Raw genomic sequence first — 22655 nt, forward strand, 5'->3', positions numbered from 1 at the left:
ATCGACACTAAAAACGTCCCAAAATCCGCCTAAGATTGATAGATAACTTGGACACATCACCCTTCCCCTTCCTCCAGGCCCCCAAAACCATCCCCTCCCCATCCCCACACAAAGGGGGTGGTTTTCGGGGGCTGGAGGAAGGGAAGAGGGGAGGATTTCGGGGAGGGGGGAGGTGGGAGGTTTTCGGGGAGGTTTTTGAGGTGGTGATGGCTGATATGGTGGCATGGCGGTGGTTGGGGTGGCTGGTAGGTGAGGATTTAATTAACAAAGGTTAATGAGGTTCAATTAGAGTTAATTAGGTTAAATTAAAGTTAATTAGTATTAATTAGGTTAGTTAGGGGTTAATTTTGTTGATTTAGTCTTAATGCCTAACGGAGTTGACGACCGTTAGTTATCAAGGGTATTCTAATGATTTTGCAAAACATCAGGGTTATCTTGTGCATTTTCGAAACTGCAAGGGTAAAAGAGAAGGTAAGAGTATAGCGAGAAAATAGACCCGTCTCCGTTGACCCGACTCGAGATCCGCCTTCTACCCAAAAATAATGATCCAAAATAGAATTGAAAAACGAAATAACGCGAACCAAAAGTAAAATGACCCAAGCACGAACCCACCCTTTCTGGATTGGTCCAGACTCAAAATTGACCCGATAATGATGACCTGACACCGACCCGAAAACTTGTCATAAGAGTTACTTTTTAAACAAATTTAGGGAAAAAATTGTCATGAAATACTATATAGTTCTACGATTTAACCACTATTCATTAATTGTTTAACTTACTCCCATTAATCTTATATGTGTTTTATTTATTTGTGAGATTGTAAACCCGATTCAAGCCGACCAGACCTAACCTGAAATCACATGGATCCGAGATGGGCCTGTTGGAAAATTTAAAAAAATTAAATATATATTATTAATTAATATTTATTTTTCAAAATATTTAGTCGTCCATTTTATGTGGGTAGTTTCCCATGAGCAAGGAACTCCCCATGATCCTCTCCCACTTCCTTAACCACTCATAATGTTCACTATTTTCTTAGGGCTCTTTGATGGCAAGACTTTAATATAAAATAAGTGTTTTATTCTGAAAATAGGGCCACTAAATCTGCTCTCTTAAAAAAAATAAAAAGAACACCATCTATACAGTGAGATTGAGGGTTTGGCACCGAAATTCAAAAAATCAAAATCAATTAGGTACACTAGTTCGCAGAAGAAGAAGGAGACAACAAATTAGTAATGACTTGAGGTAATTCTCATCCACTTTAGAGCTTCCGCCCATGTAATTCATGTTCAATTCAAATTATTTATGAGCATGTTAAGTATAATTAGACTTACATTTGGTATCAAGAGCGAGTGTTGCTCCTCTGTCTTGCTTAGTTCTTTCTTTCTTCATCTGCCCCTTCAGATATGATATTTTCTTGTTTTGAGCAATTGAGTGCATTTTATTTTGAAATATGTTCGCTTATTGTTGAAGAAGAGTTTTATCTTTTTTTATTATTTGATTGTATCTCGTGGCTGGAGAGTCTTCATTTTTCTCATGCTTTAGCCTTTTATGTTGAGAAAACTAATGAGGAAGATGAAGTCTTCTATATCGTAAATTTTGTTTTGTTTTTTGTCTGTCACAATGCCACTGTGCATTTATTGTCATTATTATTATTATTATTTGATGAGTTTGATGGACTTTTGGAGTTCAGTATGTAATATGCAGTACATTCATATCTCGTTAAAATGAGTTTGTTACTTATGTCAGTATATTGTTTTTCATAATTTTGAATTATTAGCTATTAAGACCATTGGCAAACTGTGTATATTATTCATAACAAGGCTTATGTGTGTTCGAGTAACATGTTGTTTTTCGTTTGTACCAATTAAGTTTTTGGTCAAATATATTGTTTATATACATGGATTTTAGTATATAAAATCAAGTGAAAGTTGATCACAATTTTATTAGTTATGGAGTAGCCACATCACCTCTAATTATTAAAATTTTATTTTTAGAATCACATGTGGATACTAGACTTTTGTTGTAATTAATTGTATATGATATAAAAACTTACCCACGTGAATTTTATTGTGTTTGAACAATTAATTGGGGTGAAATATAAATTTTGTTTCTTAAGCATCCCACAGGAATTAAGAAATTAATATAGTTTATTTATTTCACCATATGGTTATTACTATAAATCTAATTGAGTAAACTTTAGCCCACAGGCAAGTTTTATGTCACTAGATTCATATTTTACATGATTTACATTGGTAAAACATAAATAATGTTAAAGGTCTCAAATTTATTAATAAGCATGATTACTTCTAATTGTAAATTATTTTTGCAGTAGTTTTACCTGGAAATATTTCTGATATCAAATGTGATATTTCTGAATTAAAGGGTGATAATTATAAGGTGTGGAAAGAAAGAGTGTTACTGCGGTTGGGATGGATGGATATTGACTATGCTATTAGGAAAGACGAACCACCTAACATTACTGCAAGTAGTACTCTAGATGCAATTGATCTTTATGAAAATGGGAGAGGCCTAACCGCCTCTCTGTTATGTTCATAAAGACCAAGATTAGTGCTAGTATTCATGGTTCCGTCGATAAGCATACCAAAGTCAAGGATCTTCTTAAGGCCATCGATGAGAAACTTGCATCTTCTGACAAAGCTCTTGCTAGCACCTTAATCATGCAGTTCTCATCCATAAGGCTCACTGAGATTAAGGGAGTGCGTGATCATATCATGCGCATGGGAGATATTGCAGCTCAGCTTAAGGACTTGAAAGTTACCATTTCTGACACTTTCCTTGCACATTACATTTTATGCACTCTTCCTCACCAATATGACCCTTTTAAGCTCTATTACAACACACATAAGGATAAATGGTCAATTAATGAGCTTATGACCATGTGTGTTTAAGAGGAGGGAAGATTGGTGATGGAGGAGGTGAAAAGGTGAACTTTACTACTTCTGCAAAGAAGAAGAAGGATCACACTAAGGATAAGGGAAAAGGGTCAGATTCCAGCCAATCAAGCCATCAAGAAAGAGTCTTCGTGTTTTTTCTGTAAGAAGAAGGGACACATGAAGAAAGATCGTGTAAAGTTCAAGGCTTGGCTTAAGACGAAAGGTAATTTTCTTACGTTTGTTTGTTATGAATCTAATACGGTTAGTGTTAATCACAATACATGGTGGATTGACTCTGGTACTACAATCCATGTTTTGAATACCTTGCAGGGTATGACAAACCTAAGGAAACCAATGGGGAGTGAACATCACATTTATTCAGGCAACCAGATGAGTTCGCATGTAGAGGTCATTTATTTATTATATGCTATAAGTAAGACTCATTTTCATAGATTGGGAGAAAAATACATCTAGATAGACTTCTACGGATAGAGCAAAGAGTCTAGAGAGATTGAATTCTCTCCTTATATCATCATCTCATGATATTCAAATAACTTAGTGTAGTATTGTGGTTTTCTCCCTATTTAAGGATCTCTACAAATATATTAAAAGGCGTGCGAAAAAATGTTTATGTGCCACGTGGCGCTCTCCCTAGGGAGTTTAGTTCATGTAATCCATGTACATTAAAAAAATTTAAAAATTGCATAGTATAGGATTTGATCCTAAGACCTCAAGTACATATACTAAAGTCTTAACCACTAGACTAAGTTATATTTAGTGTTATTATCATAAAGTGTTATATTAATAAATGAAAATTTTTCTTACCGGGGGCATAGCCCGGGCCTAATAACTAGTTTCTACATAAATCTTGTGTGCTCTTAATTCATTGCTTAATTTCATTATTCATGTATGTTGATTTTCACATATTATACTTCGATTGCGTGATTTGTTAATGCAATAATACTTAGTTACTCCTAACATGGTATTGATATTGATTGATAAAAAGGTTTTGGCATTCTGATCTACATGTACATATCACATTCATAGTTTTTAGTTACAATTAAACGCGTTGATATCAACAATACGAGTCATATATTTCTTTTGAATTTTGTTTTGTCTTATATATAAAGTACATTGTTTAATATTATTTTTTAAATTTATCTCAAAAGAGACAGAGAAAAAACCAACGTCATTATTTGGTGTCCCGTCAATGGTAACAATACTTTGTGAAAGATATCAAACCTCATGGGTATCTGAGAAAAATCTCAAACGAGAGGGTTATTTTGAGAATTCTGTCAAACTTCAAGGTACCTCATAATATTTCCCTAGTTTTGAAACTTATTCATCATTTTCAAGATTTAGGTATTTCGTTTTTTTTAGGCAAGGTATTTAGTTGGTTTGTGTTATTAGTCTTAGGATTTTAAGCTTGTTGAAAAACATATTTACTGGGTAATCAGTCAGACCTGACAAAACGGACACGACCTAAAAGACCTGATTTGAGATCGATTAGAATTCTAAAATGAAGACCTGGAATTAACTTTAAATTCAATATAACTCGACCTGACATGAATCAACTACATTCAAGAGTCAAAGCAAATACGAATTAAAACTGACTTTATTCACTATATATGAAATTGATTTGACTAAAAACTGGAATTTGAACATTGTTGATGTTGTAGTATAAGGTTGGATAGACTACACATGGACCAACCAGAGGCTTCCATGTGTCATTGAAGATAAAAGGGATCTTATAGATTGGGATATAGTGTGTAAGCCTAAGTGCTATGGGGGAATCATCCTTTCAATGCACTGCTAATGTTCCTTCTATAGATTGTCTAGAGTTTAAACGAATCCGAAGGATGGATCATTCTCTATCGCTTGGTAAATACCTAGGATGTCCAGTTATCATGGAAAGAGTTACGAAAGAAACTTTTGGAGAAGTTGTAGATAAAGCTAAAAAACAATTATTAAAGTGGAAAGCAAATTCCCTATTTCAAGTGGGACGATCTGTCCTTATTAAGGCGAATCTGTCTGCAAAGGCAAATTTCCAAATGTAGAGTTTTCTCCTTCCTTCTACTAATACTTCTAGACTTGACAAGATTAACGGAAACTTTCTCTAGAATAAAGAAGAGGATAGTTCCAGTCTAAATATTATAGGTTGGGATAAAGTGTGTAATAAGCCCAAGTGCTATGTGGGCCTTGGCATTCGGAAAGCTAGTGTAAACAATGTAGCCCTTCAACTCAAATTAATTTGAAGAATTCTGAAAGAGCCTAATAACATGTGGGTTAATTTGGTATCTAGGAAATATTTGAAGAATGAAGACGTTTGGAGTTATTCCCCTTCTTCTTCCTCCTCCTGGCAATGGAAGAAACTAATGTCTCTTAGACCTATCTTCAGAAAAGGTATTCGATGGCAGGTAGGAAATGGGGTTAGTATTTCCTTTTGGTTTGATAATTGGGTGTAGGGCTGGCAAAAATGACCCAACCTGATAACCCGACTTGAAAATTCTGGGTTTGGGTTGAGATTTTCGACCTGAAAAAAAAATGGGTCGACCCAACCCGACCTGAAAATATAATGGGTTAGGTTCAGGTTGAGATTTTGAACCTGAAAACAACCCGAAATGACCTGAAGTAAAAATAACTTAAACTTTCTTATAATATTGGGCCAAGCCCAATAAGTCAATAACCCTAAGGCTAAGCCTTTTTTTACTGTGGTATGCCGTTTGTGCAATTACAATCAAAAGCTGAAAAATCAAAACCCTAGAGTATAGAGTAGAGAGAGACTAGAGACTTCTCTCAAAAAAAAACCCCAGAGAAGAAGAACAGACATTACGTTCTTCGAAATTCTTCGCCATCTGAAAAATACGTTCTGCTAAATCTTCAAAGGCTAACAGTAAGTTCTCTCTACAATCTAGTTACTTTCGTTTTTATTTTCATTTTTTTGCTGTTTCATCTTTCATGGTTTCATTTTTACTTTCATTTTTATTTTCGTTTTTTTTGCCATTTCTTCTCTAAGTTTCGAGTGTTTAGACTTTGAAGTTGTATGCTGATTCTTCTATAAATTTCTAGTATGCCGGTGCTCTGTGCTCACATGGTTGAATGTTGATGGTTTCATGGTTTCGTTTTTACTTTTTTTTTTCGCTTTCGTTTTTACTAGACAATAGACATGTAGTGATGGTTTTTTTTTGTGTTTAATCTTATTAGATGGCTGACTCTCATTGTGAGCGACCCATTAATGTTGGAGATGATTCGGATTCTGATATCAGTGACAGTCATGGCAAGTCAGAGAAGAAGAACAAAGCAAATACCGATTCTATTTTATTTTACTTTTTGCAAGAAATAGTTAAATCTTGAATTTATGTTTTGTAATCTGAAGTTGGTGGCCAATTTATGGTTTTGAATGTAGAAAGTTGAAACTTTAACTTTTACATCTACAAGTGCTTTGCGAATTAAGTTGGCAGTATTTTAGTTAGATTCTTATTTCAGGTCATTTTGGATTGGTTTCGGGTCAACCCGAAACATATAAGGTCGGGTTTGGGTTGATGTTTTCGACCTGAAATATAAATCAGGTCGGGTTTGGGTTGAGGTTTTCGACCTGAAATATAAATCAGGTCGACTTGAAATTGACCCAACCCGATCTGATTGTCAGCCCTAATTGGGTGTATGCCTATAAACTGGCGGATATATTCCCGGATGCTCATCATGATATTTATCTTAAGGTTAGTGAGTTTATTTAATTTCTCAAGAGAATCAGTGGTTGCCCTCAAAATTAGCGAGGTTTGTCTCAGCCGATGTTGTCAAGGATATTACTGGTCTGTTTATCCCCTCGTTTGGCATGGATGACAATTTGGTTTGGGGATTAACAACTCATGGGGAGTACTCGGTTCAATTGGGGTTAAATTGCTTCAAGGGTATGGTATTCGTTATACTCCTAAGGTTGCCTTTGATTGGATATGGAAAACTAATATCCCTCCCAAGATTCGGTTTTTCATCTGGAAAATCTGCCTTGACGGCCTTCCGTCTAAAGATCAGTTAGAGCGAAGCCACATTTTTATTTCTCAAGAGTGTGTCTTTTGTGATTTCCATAAAGAAAATGATTTTCAATTATTTTGTGATTGCTCGTTTGCTCATAATGTTTTTGCAAAACTTCATGAGTCTCTCCACTGGCCTATTATTCCTATTTTTTATAATAACATAATTTTTTGTGATAATGTTGCTAGAATGCGTGATAAGCTTATCCATGATGAAATATGTAAGGTCTTTATTATCTAGTGTCAAATTTGGTTTGCTCGAAACCAAATAGTGTTCAAAGAGGAAACTCTGGTTCCTTCTAGGGTAGCTATTTCCATTCTCCATTTCTATAAAAGCTGGAGTCATGCGCAGAATTTGGAGGGTTGTGTTTCTATCTATCCTCGGTCTGCAAGTTCAAAACAACCCAAGGAGGTGTCGTGGGATAAACCTCCTCATGATGTCTTCAAGCTAAACTTTGATGGCTCTAAAGTGGCGAATGGTGGTAGTTCTTTCGGTTTTGAGATTAGAGATTTCCAAGGTAGTATTTCGATTTTGGGAGCGGGATGTCTTCACCATAATACTTCTATCTTGTCAAACAGAAGCCTGGGGAATGGGAGAAGGAATTAGAGCAGCTATTTCTCTTAGAATTTCTCATCTTATTATAGAGGGTGATAATCTGGTGGTTATCAATTCCCTCAAGAATATTTCGAAGATCCCTTGGGAAATTAATAATTTGATCTTGGATGCAGGGGCGGCTCTAAAGGCGTTCTCTTCGGGGGCTTTCAACCATTTCTTCTGAGAACCGAATCAAGCTGCGGACTTCATGGCGCACAAGGGTCGCTCGGTCCTCTCTTCTCACCGTTGATTCGAACTTAATGATACTAGGTTCATTTCCATTATCCACAAGGATGCTTTAGGTTGGTCCTATTTTAGGGACTAACCTAGTTTTTCTCTCCTTATCAAAAAAAAAAGATAAAAGGGAATATGACATTTTAAAGGAATTATTCTTCCGACTCAACCAATTATAGGAATGAAGGGATAATCAGGCTCAAATCCTCAAAAACGACTGCATATGATTGGCTGAATTGATACATTCGAAAAGGTTAGATGGAACCGGATCTAAGCTACGTTAATTTTCATTAATTTCGTTAGTCCCAAAGGCCAAATTCTCAATCGACGGCGTAAAAGCCCCTACCTAGCCACCCATCCAGCCACCTACTTCGAAAATTGCCCCCTCTTGTCCCTAGCCCTTGAAAACCTCCCCCTCCCTTCCCACTTCTGAAAACCTCCTCCCTCCCTTCCCAACCGTCGAAAACTGCCCCCTCCCTTTCTCAGTCCCAAAAACCTCCCCTCCTCTTCTCCACCATCGAAAACTCCCCTTTCCCACCGTCAAAAACCACCCCTCCCTTCCCTATAGCCCCCCCCCCCGAAAACCTCCCCTTCCCTTCCCCAGCCTCGAAAACCTCCCTCCCTCCACACCTCCGAAATCCTTCTCCCTCTCCTTCCCCATTGTCGAAAATCACCCCCTTTGGTAGGCGTAAGCCGTGTACTTCTAACCAAATATAATTAAGCTACTCTCATGCACACTAAGCAAGTATAATGGGAGTAGGGATCGTATCCACAGGGAGCAAAGGAACTTGCAATCAAAAATTAGTGAATTAAGGACCCTAGTATGTGCTAAGGCCAAAGTAACCAAATTGGGGGAATTTGGAACCATGCAAGTAGGCTAAACTACGCACAATATTAAAACACAAAGATATTACAATATAAAAAGGCCTTGGACTCGATTAACATCCATCCTAACATAGTTTGTGATCACGAAACCTTAACCCCCCGACACTTCCTATGGTCACCTATCGAGAAGTCTAGACCTCTATCCTCCTAGATTGTGGCTAAACACACGATCCGCGTGGTTTGAACCGCCTTTACTATGACTTAACTCAAATGAATCGCACTTAAGTCCAAACTAAAGTAGCATTAAGGTCGAGAAACACGATAGGATTACTAAATGTCATCAAAGCAATAACATTCAAATAATAAACAATGCTTCTCTAAGTGCAAAAGATTAATGTTCAACATATAATTAAACACCTAGTATGCTACATGTAGCTAGGAAACAACAATCCGATTATGCACCTAGAACTAGCATTAGATGAATCACATAACAATACTAGTAACGTTCCTAGCAAAGATAATGCAAGCATCATGAAAGTAAATACAAGAAGCATCACTATGACCATAGAGAAAGTAGAGGGTAAGAACTTCTCACAAATAGATTAGAGCTTCAACAACCAAATCCAAGATAGATGTTTAAGCTAGCAAAGTCATAGAATCCATTACAAATCTACAAAAGAAGAGAAGAAGAAATCCTGGGCAGCAATGTTTTTTCGACCCTCCTCTCGTAGCTAGAATAAAAACTAAAAACTAACTTCACAACATAAACCTCCAAGGGAGGAAAAGAAAATAAAGTGGGCGGATGACACAGGGGTCGCGACTCGCGATAACCCTCGCGACTCGCGACCAAGGGCAGGTCGCGACTCGCGATACTGATCGCGGGTCGCGACGTAGTTCCTACCTCAAATCCAGCAAAACAAACCACAAAGAGGGAAACCTTGGCTTTTGAGTAAGCCATGAAGCTGCAGAACCAAAGTGAAGACTATCCTCGGACGACGATCAAACAAGAAGCTTAAACCACGAACCTCGGGACTCGGACTCGAAACTCGAAACGCGAAACTCGGAAGACCTCGAACAAAGCTCGAAAGATGCGCCATAAAGGGACCAAGGATAAGGACCCCGGGGCACAAAAAGTGATCGGAGGGCCAAGATCGACCCTCGACTAGCCACCATGCAAACCGTTCCCTAGACTCCTCAAAACACAACATCCTCTGACAACAGTTCATAACATCAAAACTCTTCTAAATCCCGATACTAAGCTTAAATCGACACTAAAAACGTCCCAAAATCCGCCTAAGATTGATAGATAACTTGGACACATCACCCTTCCCCTTCCTCCAGGCCCCAAAACCATCCCCTCCCCATCCCCACACAAAGGGGGTGGTTTTCGGGGGCTGGAGGAAGGGAAGAGGGGAGGATTTCGGGGAGGGGGGAGGTGGGAGGTTTTCGGGGAGGTTTTTGAGGTGGTGATGGCTGATATGGTGGCATGGCGGTGGTTGGGGTGGCTGGTAGGTGAGGATTTAATTAACAAAGGTTAATGAGGTTCAATTAGAGTTAATTAGGTTAAATTAAAGTTAATTAGTATTAATTAGGTTAGTTAGGGGTTAATTTTGTTGATTTAGTCTTAATGCCTAACGGAGTTGACGACCGTTAGTTATCAAGGGTATTCTAATGATTTTGCAAAACATCAGGGTTATCTTGTGCATTTTCGAAACTGCAAGGGTAAAAGAGAAGGTAAGAGTATAGCGAGAAAATAGACCCGTCTCCGTTGACCCGACTCGAGATCCGCCTTCTACCCAAAAATAATGATCCAAAATAGAATTGAAAAACGAAATAACGCGAACCAAAAGTAAAATGACCCAAGCACGAACCCACCCTTTCTGGATTGGTCCAGACTCAAAATTGACCCGATAATGATGACCTGACACCGACCCGAAAACTTGTCATAAGAGTTACTTTTTAAACAAATTTAGGGAAAAAATTGTCATGAAATACTATATAGTTCTACGATTTAACCACTATTCATTAATTGTTTAACTTACTCCCATTAATCTTATATGTGTTTTATTTATTTGTGAGATTGTAAACCCGATTCAAGCCGACCAGACCTAACCTGAAATCACATGGATCCGAGATGGGCCTGTTGGAAAATTTAAAAAAATTAAATATATATTATTAATTAATATATTTTTTCAAAATATTTAGTCGTCCATTTTATGTGGGTAGTTTCCCATGAGCAAGGAACTCCCCATGATCCTCTCCCACTTCCTTAACCACTCATAATGTTCACTATTTTCTTAGGGCTCTTTGATGGCAAGACTTTAATATAAAATAAGTGTTTTATTCTGAAAATAGGGCCACTAAATCTGCTCTCTTAAAAAAATAAAAAGAACACCATCTATACAGTGAGATTGAGGGTTTGGCACCGAAATTCAAAAAATCAAAATCAATTAGGTACACTAGTTCGCAGAAGAAGAAGGAGACAACAAATTAGTAATGACTTGAGGTAATTCTCATCCACTTTAGAGCTTCCGCCCATGTAATTCATGTTCAATTCAAATTATTTATGAGCATGTTAAGTATAATTAGACTTACATTTGGTATCAAGAGCGAGTGTTGCTCCTCTGTCTTGCTTAGTTCTTCTTTTCTTCATCTGCCCCTTCAGATATGATATTTTCTTGTTTTGAGCAATTGAGTGCATTTTATTTTGAAATATGTTCGCTTATTGTTGAAGAAGAGTTTTATCTTTTTTTATTATTTGATTGTATCTCGTGGCTGGAGAGTCTTCATTTTTCTCATGCTTTAGCCTTTTATGTTGAGAAAACTAATGAGGAAGATGAAGTCTTCTATATCGTAAATTTTGTTTTGTTTTTTGTCTGTCACAATGCCACTGTGCATTTATTGTCATTATTATTATTATTATTTGATGAGTTTGATGGACTTTTGGAGTTCAGTATGTAATATGCAGTACATTCATATCTCGTTAAAATGAGTTTGTTACTTATGTCAGTATATTGTTTTTCATAATTTTGAATTATTAGCTATTAAGACCATTGGCAAACTGTGTATATTATTCATAACAAGGCTTATGTGTGTTCGAGTAACATGTTGTTTTTCGTTTGTACCAATTAAGTTTTTGGTCAAATATATTGTTTATATACATGGATTTTAGTATATAAAATCAAGTGAAAGTTGATCACAATTTTATTAGTTATGGAGTAGCCACATCACCTCTAATTATTAAAATTTTATTTTTAGAATCACATGTGGATACTAGACTTTTGTTGTAATTAATTGTATATGATATAAAAATTACCCACGTGAATTTTATTGTGTTTGAACAATTAATTGGGGTGAAATATAAATTTTGTTTCTTAAGCATCCCACAGGAATTAAGAAATTAATATAGTTTATTTATTTCACCATATGGTTATTACTATAAATCTAATTGAGTAAACTTTAGCCCACAGGCAAGTTTTATGTCACTAGATTCATATTTTACATGATTTACATTGGTAAAACATAAATAATGTTAAAGGTCTCAAATTTATTAATAAGCATGATTACTTCTAATTGTAAATTATTTTTGCAGTAGTTTTACCTGGAAATATTTCTGATATCAAATGTGATATTTCTGAATTAAAGGGTGATAATTATAAGGTGTGGAAAGAAAGAGTGTTACTGCGGTTGGGATGGATGGATATTGACTATGCTATTAGGAAAGACGAACCACCTAACATTACTGCAAGTAGTACTCTAGATGCAATTGATCTTTATGAAAAGTGGGAGAGGCCTAACCGCCTCTCTGTTATGTTCATAAAGACCAAGATTAGTGCTAGTATTCATGGTTCCGTCGATAAGCATACCAAAGTCAAGGATCTTCTTAAGGCCATCGATGAGAAACTTGCATCTTCTGACAAAGCTCTTGCTAGCACCTTAATCATGCAGTTCTCATCCATAAGGCTCACTGAGATTAAGGGAGTGCGTGATCATATCATGCGCATGGGAGATATTGCAGCTCAGCTTAAGGACTTGAAAGTTACCATTTCTGACACTTTCCTTGCACATTACATTTTATGCACTCTTCCTCACCAATATGACCCTTTTAAGCTCTATTACAACACACATAAGGATAAATGGTCAATTAATGAGCTTATGACCATGTGTGTTTAAGAGGAGGGAAGATTGGTGATGGAGGAGGTGAAAAGGTGAACTTTACTACTTCTGCAAAGAAGAAGAAGGATCACACTAAGGATAAGGGAAAAGGGTCAGATTCCAGCCAATCAAGCCATCAAGAAAGAGTCTTCGTGTTTTTTCTGTAAGAAGAAGGGACACATGAAGAAAGATCGTGTAAAGTTCAAGGCTTGGCTTAAGACGAAAGGTAATTTTCTTACGTTTGTTTGTTATGAATCTAATACGGTTAGTGTTAATCACAATACATGGTGGATTGACTCTGGTACTACAATCCATGTTTTGAATACCTTGCAGGGTATGACAAACCTAAGGAAACCAATGGGGAGTGAACATCACATTTATTCAGGCAACCAGATGAGTTCGCATGTAGAGGTCATTTATTTATTATATGCTATAAGTAAGACTCATTTTCATAGATTGGGAGAAAAATACATCTAGATAGACTTCTACGGATAGAGCAAAGAGTCTAGAGAGATTGAATTCTCTCCTTATATCATCATCTCATGATATTCAAATAACTTAGTGTAGTATTGTGGTTTTCTCCCTATTTAAGGATCTCTACAAATATATTAAAAGGCGTGCGAAAAAAGTTTATGTGCCACGTGGCGCTCTCCCTAGGGAGTTTAGTTCATGTAATCCATGTACATTAAAAAAATTTAAAAATTGCATAGTATAGGATTTGATCCTAAGACCTCAAGTACATATACTAAAGTCTTAACCACTAGACTAAGTTATATTTAGTGTTATTATCATAAAGTGTTATATTAATAAATGAAAATTTTTCTTACCGGGGGCATAGCCCGGGCCTAATAACTAGTTTCTACATAAATCTTGTGTGCTCTTAATTCATTGCTTAATTTCATTATTCATGTATGTTGATTTTCACATATTATACTTCGATTGCGTGATTTGTTAATGCAATAATACTTAGTTACTCCTAACATGGTATTGATATTGATTGATAAAAAGGTTTTGGCATTCTGATCTACATGTACATATCACATTCATAGTTTTTAGTTACAATTAAACGCGTTGATATCAACAATACGAGTCGTATATTTCTTTTGAATTTTGTTTTGTCTTATATATAAAGTACATTGTTTAATATTATTTTTTAAATTTATCTCAAAAGAGACAGAGAAAAAACCAACGTCATTATTTGGTGTCCCGTCAATGGTAACAATACTTTGTGAAAGATATCAAACCTCATGGGTATCTGAGAAAAATCTCAAACGAGAGGGTTATTTTGAGAATTCTGTCAAACTTCAAGGTACCTCATAATATTTCCCTAGTTTTGAAACTTATTCATCATTTTCAAGATTTAGGTATTTCGTTTTTTTTAGGCAAGGTATTTAGTTGGTTTGTGTTATTAGTCTTAGGATTTTAAGCTTGTTGAAAACATATTTACTGGGTAATCAGTCAGACCTGACAAAACGGACACGACCTAAAAGACCTGATTTGAGATCGATTAGAATTCTAAAATGAAGACCTGGAATTAACTTTAAATTCAATATAACTCGACCTGACATGAATCAACTACATTCAAGAGTCAAAGCAAATACGAATTAAAACTGACTTTATTCACTATATATGAAATTGATTTGACTAAAAACTGGAATTTGAACATTGTTGATGTTGTAGTATAAGGTTGGATAGACTACACATGGACCAACCAGAGGCTTCCATGTGTCATTGAAGATAAAAGGGATCTTATAGATTGGGATATAGTGTGTAAGCCTAAGTGCTATGGGGGAATCATCCTTTCAATGCACTGCTAATGTTCCTTCTATAGATTGTCTAGAGTTTAAACGAATCCGAAGGATGGATCATTCTCTATCGCTTGGTAAATACCTAGGATGTCCAGTTATCATGGAAAGAGTTACGAAAGAAACTTTTGGAGAAGTTGTAGATAAAGCTAAAAAACAATTATTAAAGTGGAAAGCAAATTCCCTATTTCAAGTGGGACGATCTGTCCTTATTAAGGCGAATCTGTCTGCAAAGGCAAATTTCCAAATGTAGAGTTTTCTCCTTCCTTCTACTAATACTTCTAGACTTGACAAGATTAACGGAAACTTTCTCTAGAATAAAGAAGAGGATAGTTCCAGTCTAAATATTATAGGTTGGATAAAGTGTGTAATAAGCCCAAGTGCTATGTGGGCCTTGGCATTCGGAAAGCTAGTGTAAACAATGTAGCCCTTCAACTCAAATTAATTTGAAGAATTCTGAAAGAGCCTAATAACATGTGGGTTAATTTGGTATCTAGGAAATATTTGAAGAATGAAGACGTTTGGAGTTATTCCCTTCTTCTTCCTCCTCCTGGCAATGGAAGAAACTAATGTCTCTTAGACCTATCTTCAGAAAAGGTATTCGATGGCAGGTAGGAAATGGGGTTAGTATTTCCTTTTGGTTTGATAATTGGGTGTAGGGCTGGCAAAAATGACCCAACCTGATAACCCGACTTGAAAATTCTGGGTTTGGGTTGAGATTTTCGACCTGAAAAAAAATGGGTCGACCCAACCGACCTGAAAATATAATGGGTTAGGTTCAGGTTGAGATTTTGAACCTGAAAACAACCCGAAATGACCTGAAGTAAAAATAACTTAAACTTTCTTATAATATTGGGCCAAGCCCAATAAGTCAATAACCTAAGGCTAAGCCTTTTTTTACTGTGGTATGCCGTTTGTGCAATTACAATCAAAAGCTGAAAAATCAAAACCCTAGAGTATAGAGTAGAGAGAGACTAGAGACTTCTCTCAAAAAAAACCCCAGAGAAGAAGAACAGACATTACGTTCTTCGAAATTCTTCGCCATCTGAAAAATACGTTCTGCTAAATCTTCAAAGGCTAACAGTAAGTTCTCTCTAAATCTAGTTACTTTCGTTTTTATTTTCATTTTTTTGCTGTTTCATCTTTCATGGTTTCATTTTTACTTTCATTTTTATTTTCGTTTTTTTTGCCATTTCTTCTCTAAGTTTCGAGTGTTTAGACTTTAAAGTTGTATGCTGATTCTTCTATAAATTTCTAGTATGCCGGTGCTCTGTGCTCACATGGTTGAATGTTGATGGTTTCATGGTTTCGTTTTTACTTTTTTTTTTTCGCTTTCGTTTTTACTAGACAATAGACATGTAGTGATGGTTTTTTTTTGTGTTTAATCTTATTAGATGGCTGACTCTCATTGTGAGCGACCCATTAATGTTGGAGATGATTCGGATTCTGATATCAGTGACAGTCATGGCAAGTCAGAGAAGAAGAAACAAAGCAAATACCGATTCTATTTTATTTTACTTTTTGCAAGAAATAGTTAAATCTTGAATTTATGTTTTGTAATCTGAAGTTGGTGGCCAATTTATGGTTTTGAATGTAGAAAGTTGAAACTTTAACTTTTACATCTACAAGTGCTTTGCGAATTAAGTTGGCAGTATTTTAGTTAGATTCTTATTTCAGGTCATTTTGGATTGGTTTCGGGTCAACCCGAAACATATAAGGTCGGGTTTGGGTTGATGTTTTCGACCTGAAATATAAATCAGGTCGGGTTTGGGTTGAGGTTTTCGACCTGAAATATAAATCAGGTCGACTTGAAATTGACCCAACCCGATCTGATTGTCAGCCCTAATTGGGTGTATGCCTATAAACTGGCGGTATATTCCCGGATGCTCATCATGATATTTATCTTAAGGTTAGTGAGTTTATTTAATTCTCAAGAGAATCAGTGGTTGCCCTCAAAATTAGCGAGGTTTGTCTCAGCCGATGTTGTCAAGGATATTACTGGTCTGTTTATCCCTCGTTTGGCATGGATGACAATTTGGTTTGGGGATTAACAACTCATGGGGAGTACTCGGTTCAATTGGGGTTAAATTGCTTCAAGGGTATGGTATTCGTTATACTCCTAAGGTTGCCTTTGATTGGATATGGAAAACTAATATCCCTCCCAAGATTCGGTTTTTCATCTGGAAAATCTGCCTTGACGGCCTTCCGTCTAAAGATCAGTTAGAGCGAAGCCACATTTTTATTTCTCAAGAGTGTGTCTTTTGTGATTTCCATAAAGAAAATGATTTTCAATTATTTTGTGATTGCTCGTTTGCTCATAATGTTTTTGCAAACTTCATGAGTCTCTCCACTGGCCTATTATTCCTATTTTTTATAATAACATAATTTTTTGTGATAATGTTGCTAGAATGCGTGATAAGCTTATCCATGATGAAATATGTAAGGTCTTTATTATCTAGTGTCAAAATTTGGTTTGCTCGAAACCAAATAGTGTTCAAAGAGGAAACTCTGGTTCCTTCTAGGGTAGCTATTTCCATTCTCCATTTCTATAAAAGCTGGAGTCATGCGCAGAATTTGGAGGGTTGTGTTTCTATCTATCCTCGGTCTGCAAGTTCAAAACAACCCAAGGAGGTGTCGTGGGATAAACCTCCTCATGATGTCTTCAAGCTAAACTTTGATGGCTCTAAAGTGGCGAATGGTGGTAGTTCTTTCGGTTTTGAGATTAGAGATTTCCAAGGTAGTATTTCGATTTTGGGAGCGGGATGTCTTCACCATAATACTTCTATCTTGTCAAACAGAAGCCTGGGGAATGGGAGAAGGAATTAGAGCAGCTATTTCTCTTAGAATTTCTCATCTTATTATAGAGGGTGATAATCTGGTGGTTATCAATTCCCTCAAGAATATTTCGAAGATCCCTTGGGAAATTAATAATTTGATCTTGGATGCAGGGGCGGCTCTAAAGGCGTTCTCTTCGGGGGCTTTCAACCATTTCTTCTGAGAACCGAATCAAGCTGCGGACTTCATGGCGCACAAGGGTCGCTCGCGTCCTCTCTTCTCACCGTTGATTCGAACTTAATGATACTAGGTTCATTTCCATCATCCACAAGGATGCTTTAGGTTGGTCCTATTTTAGGGACTAACCTAGTTTTTCTCTCCTTATCAAAAAAAAAAGATAAAAGGGAATATGACATTTTAAAGGAATTATTCTTCCGACTCAACCAATTATAGGAATGAAGGATAATCAGGCTCAAATCCTCAAAAACGACTGCATATGATTGGCTGAATTGATACATTCGAAAAGGTTAGATGGAACCGGATCTAAGCTACGTTAATTTTCATTAATTTCGTTAGTCCCAAAGGCCAAATTCTCAATCGACGGCGTAAAAGCCCCTACCTAGCCACCCATCCAGCCACCACTACTTCGAAAATTGCCCCCTCTTGTCCCCTAGCCCTTGAAAACCTCCCCCTCCCCTTCCCCACTTCTGAAAACCTCCTCCCTCCCCTTCCCAACCGTCGAAAACTGCCCCCTCCCTTTCTCAGTCCCAAAAACCTCCCCCTCCTCTTCTCCACCATCGAAAACTCCCCTTTCCCACCGTCAAAAACCACCCCTCCCTTCCCTATAGCCCCCCCCCCCCCCGAAAACCTCCCCCTTCCCTTCCCCAGCCTCGAAAACCTCCCCTCCCCTTCCACACCTCCGAAATCCTTCTCCCTCTCCTTCCCCATTGTCGAAAATCACCCCCTTTGGTAGGCGTAAGCCGTGTACTTCTAACCAAATATAATTAAGCTACTCTCATGCACACTAAGCAAGTATAATGGGAGTAGGGATCGTATCCACAGGGAGCAAAGGAACTTGCAATCAAAAATTAGTGAATTAAGGACCCTAGTATGTGCTAAGGCCAAAGTAACCAAATTGGGGGAATTTGGAACCATGCAAGTAGGCTAAACTACGCACAATATTAAAACACAAAGATATTACAATATAAAAAGGCCTTGGACTCGATTAACATCCATCCTAACATAGTTTGTGATCACGAAACCTTAACCCCCCGACACTTCCTATGGTCACCTATCGAGAAGTCTAGACCTCTATCCTCCTAGATTGTGGCTAAACACACGATCCGCGTGGTTTGAACCGCCTTTACTATGACTTAACTCAAATGAATCGCACTTAAGTCCAAACTAAAGTAGCATTAAGGTCGAGAAACACGATAGGATTACTAAATGTCATCAAAGCAATAACATTCAAATAATAAACAATGCTTCTCTAAGTGCAAAAGATTAATGTTCAACATATAATTAAACACCTAGTATGCTACATGTAGCTAGGAAACAACAATCCGATTATGCACCTAGAACTAGCATTAGATGAATCACATAACAATACTAGTAACGTTCCTAGCAAAGATAATGCAAGCATCATGAAAGTAAATACAAGAAGCATCACTATGACCATAGAGAAAGTAGAGGGTAAGAACTTCTCACAAATAGATTAGAGCTTCAACAACCAAATCCAAGATAGATGTTTAAGCTAGCAAAGTCATAGAATCCATTACAAATCTACAAAAGAAGAGAAGAAGAAATCCTGGGCAGCAATGTTTTTTCGACCCTCCTCTCGTAGCTAGAATAAAAACTAAAAACTAACTTCACAACATAAACCTCCAAGGGAGGAAAAGAAAATAAAGTGGGCGGATGACACAGGGGTCGCGACTCGCGATAACCCTCGCGACTCGCGACCAAGGGCAGGTCGCGACTCGCGATACTGATCGCGGGTCGCGACGTAGTTCCTACCTCAAATCCAGCAAAACAAACCACAAAGAGGGAAACCTTGGCTTTTGAGTAAGCCATGAAGCTGCAGAACCAAAGTGAAGACTATCCTCGGACGACGATCAAACCAAGAAGCTTAAACCACGAACCTCGGGACTCGGACTCGAAACTCGAAACGCGAAACTCGGAAGACCTCGAACAAAGCTCGAAAGATGCGCCATAAAGGGACCAAGGATAAGGACCCCGGGGCACAAAAAGTGATCGGAGGGCCAAGATCGACCCTCGACTAGCCACCATGCAAACCGTTCCCTAGACTCCTCAAAACACAACATCCTCTGACAACAGTTCATAACATCAAAACTCTCTAAATCCCGATACTAAGCTTAAATCGACACTAAAAACGTCCCAAAATCCGCCTAAGATTGATAGATAACTTGGACACATCACCCTTCCCCTTCCTCCAGGCCCCCAAAACCATCCCCTCCCCATCCCCACACAAAGGGGGTGGTTTTCGGGGGCTGGAGGAAGGGAAGAGGGGAGGATTTCGGGGAGGGGGGAGGTGGGAGGTTTTCGGGGAGGTTTTTGAGGTGGTGATGGCTGATATGGTGGCATGGCGGTGGTTGGGGTGGCTGGTAGGTGAGGATTTAATTAACAAAGGTTAATGAGGTTCAATTAGAGTTAATTAGGTTAAATTAAAGTTAATTAGTATTAATTAGGTTAGTTAGGGGTTAATTTTGTTGATTTAGTCTTAATGCCTAACGGAGTTGACGACCGTTAGTTATCAAGGGTATTCTAATGATTTTGCAAAACATCAGGGTTATCTTGTGCATTTTCGAAACTGCAAGGGTAAAAGAGAAGGTAAGATATAGCGAGAAAATAGACCCGTCTCCGTTGACCCGACTCGAGATCCGCCTTCTACCCAAAAATAATGATCCAAAATAGAATTGAAAAACGAAATAACGCGAACCAAAAGTAAAATGACCCAAGCACGAACCCACCCTTTCTGGATTGGTCCAGACTCAAAATTGACCCGATAATGATGACCTGACACCGACCCGAAAACTTGTCATAAGAGTTACTTTTTAAACAAATTTAGGGAAAAAATTGTCATGAAATACTATATAGTTCTACGATTTAACCACTATTCATTAATTGTTTAACTTACTCCCATTAATCTTATATGTGTTTTATTTATTTGTGAGATTGTAAACCCGATTCAAGCCGACCAGACCTAACCTGAAATCACATGGATCCGAGATGGGCCTGTTGGAAAATTTAAAAAAATTAAATATATATTATTAATTAATATTTATTTTTCAAAATATTTAGTCGTCCATTTTATGTGGGTAGTTTCCCATGAGCAAGGAACTCCCCATGATCCTCTCCCACTTCCTTAACCACTCATAATGTTCACTATTTTCTTAGGGCTCTTTGATGGCAAGACTTTAATATAAAATAGGTGTTTTATTCTGAAAATAGGGCCACTAAATCTGCTCTCTTAAAAAAAATAAAAAGAACACCATCTATACAGTGAGATTGAGGGTTTGGCACCGAAATTCAAAAAATCAAAATCAATTAGGTACACTAGTTCGCAGAAGAAGAAGGAGACAACAAATTAGTAATGACTTGAGGTAATTCTCATCCACTTTAGAGCTTCCGCCCATGTAATTCATGTTCAATTCAAATTATTTATGAGCATGTTAAGTATAATTAGACTTACATTTGGTATCAAGAGCGAGTGTTGCTCCTCTGTCTTGCTTAGTTCTTCTTTTCTTCATCTGCCCCTTCAGATATGATATTTTCTTGTTTTGAGCAATTGAGTGCATTTTATTTTGAAATATGTTCGCTTATTGTTGAAGAAGAGTTTTATCTTTTTTTATTATTTGATTGTATCTCGTGGCTGGAGAGTCTTCATTTTTCTCATGCTTTAGCCTTTTATGTTGAGAAAACTAATGAGGAAGATGAAGTCTTCTATATCGTAAATTTTGTTTTGTTTTTTGTCTGTCACAATGCCACTGTGCATTTATTGTCATTATTATTATTATTATTTGATGAGTTTGATGGACTTTTGGAGTTCAGTATGTAATATGCAGTACATTCATATCTCGTTAAAATGAGTTTGTTACTTATGTCAGTATATTGTTTTTCATAATTTTGAATTATTAGCTATTAAGACCATTGGCAAACTGTGTATATTATTCATAACAAGGCTTATGTGTGTTCGAGTAACATGTTGTTTTTCGTTTGTACCAATTAAGTTTTTGGTCAAATATATTGTTTATATACATGGATTTTAGTATATAAAATCAAGTGAAAGTTGATCACAATTTTATTAGTTATGGAGTAGCCACATCACCTCTAATTATTAAAATTTTATTTTTAGAATCACATGTGGATACTAGACTTTTGTTGTAATTAATTGTATATGATATAAAAACTTACCCACGTGAATTTTATTGTGTTTGAACAATTAATTGGGGTGAAATATAAATTTTGTTTCTTAAGCATCCCACAGGAATTAAGAAATTAATATAGTTTATTTATTTCACCATATGGTTATTACTATAAATCTAATTGAGTAAACTTTAGCCCACAGGCAAGTTTTATGTCACTAGATTCATATTTTACATGATTTACATTGGTAAAACATAAATAATGTTAAAGGTCTCAAATTTATTAATAAGCATGATTACTTCTAATTGTAAATTATTTTTGCAGTAGTTTTACCTGGAAATATTTCTGATATCAAATGTGATATTTCTGAATTAAAGGGTGATAATTATAAGGTGTGGAAAGAAAGAGTGTTACTGCGGTTGGGATGGATGGATATTGACTATGCTATTAGGAAAGACGAACCACCTAACATTACTGCAAGTAGTACTCTAGATGCAATTGATCTTTATGAAAAGTGGGAGAGGCCTAACCGCCTCTCTGTTATGTTCATAAAGACCAAGATTAGTGCTAGTATTCATGGTTCCGTCGATAAGCATACCAAAGTCAAGGATCTTCTTAAGGCCATCGATGAGAAACTTGCATCTTCTGACAAAGCTCTTGCTAGCACCTTAATCATGCAGTTCTCATCCATAAGGCTCACTGAGATTAAGGGAGTGCGTGATCATATCATGCGCATGGGAGATATTGCAGCTCAGCTTAAGGACTTGAAAGTTACCATTTCTGACACTTTCCTTGCACATTACATTTTATGCACTCTTCCTCACCAATATGACCCTTTTAAGCTCTATTACAACACACATAAGGATAAATGGTCAATTAATGAGCTTATGACCATGTGTGTTTAAGAGGAGGGAAGATTGGTGATGGAGGAGGTGAAAAGGTGAACTTTACTACT

At 36.9% G+C, this 22655-nt stretch overlaps 2 long non-coding RNA genes across 2 annotated transcripts; both read left to right on the forward strand.

The window, feature by feature from the left end:
• The first annotated feature begins 5410 nt into the window (after positions 1–5410).
• LOC125491965 (uncharacterized) lies at positions 5411–6357 on the forward strand. Its single transcript, XR_007268484.2, has 2 exons — positions 5411–5790; positions 6102–6357. It is a non-coding gene; the product is annotated as an uncharacterized LOC125491965 (long non-coding RNA).
• A 9138-nt stretch (positions 6358–15495) lies between these two features.
• LOC125491964 (uncharacterized) lies at positions 15496–16190 on the forward strand. The gene is made up of 2 exons (XR_007268483.2): positions 15496–15625; positions 15937–16190. It is a non-coding gene; the product is annotated as an uncharacterized LOC125491964 (long non-coding RNA).
• Positions 16191–22655: the final 6465 nt, after the last annotated feature.

The sequence above is a fragment of the Beta vulgaris genome, chromosome 1, assembly GCF_026745355.1.
Source record: "Beta vulgaris subsp. vulgaris cultivar EL10 chromosome 1, EL10.2, whole genome shotgun sequence".
Lineage (NCBI taxonomy): Eukaryota > Viridiplantae > Streptophyta > Magnoliopsida > Caryophyllales > Amaranthaceae > Beta > Beta vulgaris.